The sequence below is a fragment of the Palaemon carinicauda genome, unplaced genomic scaffold (assembly GCF_036898095.1).
Source record: "Palaemon carinicauda isolate YSFRI2023 unplaced genomic scaffold, ASM3689809v2 scaffold1050, whole genome shotgun sequence".
Classification (NCBI taxonomy): Eukaryota; Metazoa; Arthropoda; class Malacostraca; order Decapoda; family Palaemonidae; genus Palaemon; species Palaemon carinicauda.
The window spans coordinates 1-7,500 of record NW_027168539.1 but is presented as its reverse complement, the minus strand read 5'-3'; positions in this window follow the sequence as shown (position 1 = coordinate 7,500).

Here is a 7,500-nt window from a genome sequence, read left to right as displayed (position 1 = left end):
ACATAAGCGCAGACTGTAGAACGAAATTTTGTTCAGTTCACAACACAGGATCACATTCTTATAGTCAATGTTACGCGCGTAAGACACAACAATATCCTAGAAATGCGCAGTCAATTCCGCAGTCAGTTCCATATGGAAATAAAAAGAAAAATCCTCATTTTAACAATAAGAAGAAACAACAAAATGTCAATGCAGTTCAGAGTCCGAAACAAACAAACACTTCTTCAAATATCGCTGAGCCTGGGCCGTCAAACCAGACCTCGCAAAGTCAGCCTAATTTTCAGAATGTGCAGAGCAAAGCAAATACCACATAGTTAACTCTAGAGGGGAAGAGAGTGATGTTGGGTCAAGGTCATTTATGTCAACATCAATAGTATTGAATAATCAATTTAATGTTTTATCAGATAATTGTGAGACAATAGATTTTCCTATGAAACACACAGCCGAATTAAGTAAAACAGTGCATGCTCCCGTAGATTTGCAACGAATTCATACAATAATAAGCCAAAATGAGTTACGGCCAACCTTATATGCTGTAAATTTAGAACACAAATCCTTTACGTTATTTTTTGACTCTGGTAGTCCACGTAATATTATGGATTTGAAGACGCATCATTTGTTGTTTTCGAACTTTCCGATTGAAAAATCAGGAATCAGACTTTCAGGTATAGGAAATAATGAATTAAACGTCATAGGCATAACTCATATTCAGTTCAGAGTCGGTAATCGCACGTTTGCCGATACATTTGTTGTTGTGAAAAACATTAATATGTATCCAGCTGTAATTATAGGATACCCATCTATGGGAAATCAAAACATTATCTTAGCTCCTGCAAAGCACGGCGTGTATATCAAAGGGAAATTCTATAAGTCTTCTAATACTTTAAAGTCAGTTTTGGATAAAAAGGAGACGACAAATGTAACCGTAACGTACGTTGAAGAACCAATAACTTGTCTCACTAATAAAGAAATAATGTACGCGACCCAGCAGAATTCTCGTTCACCCGTAATATCATCTTGCACGCAATATATCGAACCAAACATACCTTCGAATTTAATAGTGCAAATAAAGAAAACACTACCGGGATCTGAAATATTAATCCTTTCCGATACTTTGAAAACCAACGGATTGTCTGTCACTCAAGCTATTTATACAGTAGGCTCACATCAGCAATGTAATATCGAAGTCTGTAATCATTTAAATAACACCTTAGTAATTCACAAAAATCAACATATCTTGGATGTAGAAGTTTATAAACATCGTATTCTTACCGTTGCTGAAATCAATCACTCTCAATCAGTTGCGGATGAATCCCTTTTACGATCTATTAAAAATAAAATCAGTAAGGACATTCAAGACGAAGAAATTCAGCAGAAAATTTTTGAACTTTTAAATAAATATACAGATGTCTTTTCCACTACGGATGGATCCTTAGGAAAAACAGATGTGATCGAGCATCAAATAAGGTTAAAAGACAAACAGAAAATTATATATGTACCCTCGTACAGACTCCCTATGAAATTCCAGAATGAAATAAATGATGAAGTAGGTAAAATGTTAGAGGAAGGAGTCATTAGAAAATCAAATAGCCCTTATAATTTTCCTTTAATAGTTGTACCGAAAAAAGATCGAACATGGCGTATCTGCGTCGACTTTCGTCGTCTAAACGAGGAAACGATCCCTGATCGATTCCCAGTGCCATGTACTGACGATATTTTGTCTTTATTAGGTCAGAATAAATATTTTACCAGTTTGGACTTACTTAAAGGCTTTCACCAGATATCATTAGAAGAAGATAGTATCCCATACACAGCCTTCAGCACAGCCAGGGGACATTATGAATTTTTACGGATGCCTTTTGGTTTACGTTGTGCTCCTATAACATTTACAAGAATGATTAACATAGTGTTTGGAGACTTGTTAGGGGATATATTGCATGCCTATATGGATGATCTTGTAATCTTTTCCAACACCTTAGAGGAACATCTACGTAAGTTAGAACTAGTACTACAGAGATTAAGACAACATAACTTAAGGGTAAAGATTAGTAAGTGTGAATTTTTCATAACAGAATTAATATATTTGGGTTTCATGGTGTCAAGCCAAGGTCTTAAAGTAGTCCATGATAAGGTGTCGGCTATACGTAATTTTCCCATACCTACTAATGTCAAGGGAATACAGCAATTTCTGGGTTGTAGTGGATATTACAGGCGTTTTATACTCAACTATTCAATAATAGCCGCTCCTTTAACTGATCTTACGAAGAAGGGCGTAGATTTCATATGGTCTGAGCAACATCAACAGGCGTTTAATACTTTGAAAGATGAACTGTGTAGTTCTCCTATCTTAAAATTTCCTGACTTCGGTAAGGAATTCTTCATTGCAACAGACGCCTCAGACTTAGGAGTAGGAGGGGTATTGCTTCAGCAATATGATAAACAGTTTTTCCCGATAGCTTTCTATTCTCGAAAATTGAGAACTTCCGAAAGTAAGTATGCAGTAATAGACAAGGAAGGACTAGCTATTGTTAATTCGCTAGTGCATTTTAAGTTCATAATTTACGGTTATCCCGTTAAGGTTCTTACTGACCATAAACCACTAACAGAGTTCTTTAAAGGCTTCAATCACAGCCCTAAACGAACTCGGTGGCATTTAATCATTCAAGATTTTGGCGCAAGAATCGGGTATTTACCTGGGAAAGCAAATATCATTGCGGATGCATTATCACGCAACCCCGTGTCATCTTGTACGGAGTCTTTAGCTGAATTAATAGATATATCAACATCCATGCCTATTGTAAAAACAATATCTGAACAAGAAGATTTAGGCTGGAGTGCTGAATTGTTACAGACTGAGCAAAGAAAAGATCAGAAAATAGAAACAATTATAAATGCTTTGAAAGGCAATCATAAAGAAAAAGAATATATAAAGTATAAGCAGCAGAATTATGTAATCAAAGATAATATTCTGTGTAGGACTGTGACAAGGAAAACCCGCAATACACCACATGTAACTAACGACCAGGTAGTAGTACCAAACTCACTTGTTTCCACTGTCCTGAATTGGTTGCATTCAAATCCATTACATGGACACCCTGGGTTCTCATTAATGTCACAGAAAGCCAAATCATTGTTTTATTGGCATACAATGCTTACAGATATAAAAAGACACATAGCTAATTGTCGCACATGTCAGGAAAACAAAGGGCATACGAAAACACCTGTTAGCTTAGGAGCTTATCCTGTTCCCAATCAACCCTTTGAAAGAATACATTTAGATTTGTTAACAGGATTTTACGAGTCAGACAGAGGGAATAAGCACCTCTTAGTGATTATAGATGCTTTAACTCGATATACGGAACTAATAGCGCTTAAAACTAAAACTGCGATTGAATGCGCTAGGAAGTTTTACGAGTGTTACATTTGTAAACATGGAATTCCACACATGATAATCTCAGACTCGGGTGGTGAATTTAATAATCACTTTCTTATCTCATTGTGTGAATTCCTCAACATAAAGAAGGTTAATACCATGATATATCACCCAGAGTCGAATGGGCTAGTGGAAAGAGCAAATAGGAAGATATTAAATATATTAAGGGTAACACTAGGGGGATCAGACCCCAACTGGGATATTGCAATACCGGCGGCACTGAGTACTCTGAATCATTCATATCATATATCAATTAAAATGTCACCGCATGAAGCATTGTATGGTACCCCAGTTAGAACACCTTTCCATGTATTAACGCCTACAACTAATCTATCAAATCCTTTAAAAGAATGTATAAATGCAAGTATAAGTCGATATGATATCCTTCGAAAGAATTTAGAAGAATCACAAATCATAATGAAAAGGAATCATGATAAAATAGCGAAACCAACTAAAACATATACCGTGGGTGATAACATCTATATTCAAATCAATGTCAGAAAAGGGCTCAACTATAAACTAACACCTAAGTTTGAAGGCCCATTTAACATTTTGGAAACATTAACGGCCAATAGGTTTAGAATTCAAAACGTAGCCCAACCCACGGATGAGAGAATAGTACCATTGTCTCACATAAGAAATTAAAAAGAAGTGAGGAAAAATTTTAATTTTTGTAACTAAAAAGTTTTCTTTTTAATACAGGAGTAATTACATATATTTTTTCTCGTTACAGGTTTCCAAGATGAATTTTTTGTTGTTGGGAGTGATATTGTTCGCTCAGACATTTTTTTCGTATGGGATGAGTTCTAAGACTAAGAATATATATTTTAAATATGGAAATATAGTTGAAAGACAAGAAGACATTTTTATTACATCAACCAACGTAATTGTCGAAGTGCATATGCAAGCAATTTTTCTTCAAGAGAATGATGTCACTAGCTTAAGAACCGCCATTTCAAGGTTTTCTGCATCATTGGATGAGTTGCATAGGAGACATTTTCATTTGACTACTAAGAGTTTGCTTGGATCAACATTAAAAGTTGCAGAGATGCTATCTGATGACTTAAAAAATAAGACTGGAGAGACAGGATCTTTGGCTTATGACCTTTTGATGTGGACTGTAGGACACGAACAAAAAGAAAGACGGAATCCGTTCATTTATGCTGCATTAAGCATCTTTGGGTCTGTTGCAAGTTTAGGTTTAGGACTTTCCAATCGTCTTAAAATTAGTAATCAAAATAAGAAAATTGAGTTCTTGACTCATAAAGATGAATTGATTATGTCAGAACTAAGGGATTTTGTTAGCAACATTAACGTATTATGATTCAAAGATAGATCACATAAATAACAGAATTGCACATTTCATTGAGAAATCCAAGGATTATGTAGAAGCTATCACGTTAGCAACTAAAGGTGTATTGTCGCCCCATTTGTTGCCTATACGTTACTTAAAATTAGTTCTGGAGAACACTAGGGATAAACTAGGCTATGTTCCTTTGTTAGACGAACATAGGTTAGAATTTTATTACAGTCTAATTACAGTAAACGTAGATAATAACAAGATTAGGATTACAATTCCCTTTGATTCTTCTGATGCCTGGTAATCTTACAGGATATCACCATTTCCGACTTTCATGACGAATCACTCAAATCCAGTAATATCCAGTTTGACAGGACACGTATTGATTTCCCCAGACAAGGAAACATATACGGTCATTAAAGACTTAAATCAATTAACTCACTGTTCAGACGCAATGGATAGAAAAATATGTACAGCTGACTCATTTGAATTCCGTAAAAACTTGATGGATTCATGCGAGTTGGGTATAGTGCTAGACGGTGCTCTCTCCCATACAAGTGAAAATTGTCTGGATAAGCTTTATCCCTTTGACAATAAAGAATTCAATTGCAGACTAAATAATGGCTCGTGGATACGATACGACAAGGACGGCTTCAATGTATCATGCCCTGACGGATCCACATCCTACAACCACATCTTCGTCGCAGCAGATGGCTGTATCGGGACTTCCCCGAATTCCACGGTGACTGGCCTACGGACAATCTCAGAGAACGTGCTTACTTCGCGAACTTCACGTGGACCTCTACAACGCCCGCACTTCCCTCTCCCCTATAAAGCAAGTGTGGCGAAACGCTTAATGAAACTTACCGAAAAGGACCACCTGTCGCCGACTTACAAAGAGATTCTTCACCCTATATTACTAGCAGGTTTATTTGGAACGGCGTTAATTTTATCGCCGGTGAACATCCTTGTTTGGCGTAGGTTACGGCACAGCAAGCAGCTACAAAGGAACGAGTTGAATAGACCTGACAATACCCCTTACTTGATCCAGTTCAAAGCTGTATGAGTGGCCACCTCATTCGCTAAGGGAGTAATTTGTCAGGATGATGTTTGTATGAAAAGCTGACTAGTACGCTAGTAATATGTAATTAAAGAAATTCTCTACATTTGCATTGTTAAAAATACATTTAAAATAACATTTAAAAAAATAAATAAAATAAAAAAGGATATAAATCATTTTTTTCTCTCGGCATCTAATAAAAATATATCAGCCGAATGTTAAAAAAGAAAAGAGAGAAAAAAAAAAAAAAGATATATAACAGAATCTATGGGCATCTAATAAAATGTATCAGCCCTATATATATATATATATATATATATAATATATATAATATATATATATATATAATATATATATATATATATATATATATATATATATATATTATATAATATATATATATATATATATATATATATATATATATATATATATATATATATATATATATATATATATATATATATATATATATATATATAATAATATATATGTACGAAACCGTGGTACGTGTACGTACCAGGAATTTGTATTTGTGCACTAAAAATTGAGTATCTTGTTTCTGACAAAGGTAACAATTATTCTTTATCAAGTTACCGAATCATTTGTAAGTCAAAATTTGTTTTGTTTTTTGGTACCATGTAATCATTTGCTAGCAATGTACCATATATATGATCTGGTTTTATCATGCATTTTTCTTTTTGCTTTGGTAATGTCTTTTTTTGTATGCATTATTGTTATTAGTTTTGGACAATGAATGATACGTATGTCCAGTCACACCTAATAACCATGTTTCGGCTTGTTGTTAAATTTTTGTAAAAAAATTGAGGTAGCTGGCCGAGCTTATGTAATATTTAGAATAGTAATATTACATGTTTAAAACAAATGACGTAAATATGTCATGTTGGTTGGAAGAGCTGGCCGTGAGATTTGCTATGGTCAACTCAAATTGTGTACAGGATGTAAGATGCTAAGTTGTCATTCTTTCTTAGTGTCAACACATTAACTCTTCGTGTGAAAGTTTGTGACGTCACCGGATGCAGGTGTCTTCCGATTCCGTCACGTGTCTAAAGTAAACCAAGCATACGATATCTGTGATATCGATAATTTGTTCAGTTCTTATCTAAACTTCACCAGAATTGGTCATGTGGACCAACACAGCTTCCTCCAGTGATGGAGATGTTTAACTCAGTTGTTTATATACAATAAAACTTAAAAACCACTAAGATGTGTTCAATAAACCATTTAAATACATCTGAAAACAACTCATACTCAAATGTGTGCTTAAGACAGTAGCACACCAATATCTATACATACATATATATATATACATATATATATATACATACATATATATATACATATATATATACATATATATATATATATATATATATATATATATATATATATATATATATATATATATATATAACATACATATATATATATATATACTACATACTATATATATATATATATTACACATACATAATATATACATATCATATATATATATACTATATATCACATACATATATATATATACATACCATATATATATATATACATACATATATATATATACATACATATATATATATATATATATATATATATATAATATTATATATAATATACTTAAATATATATATATATACATATATATATATATACATACATATATATATATATACTATATATACA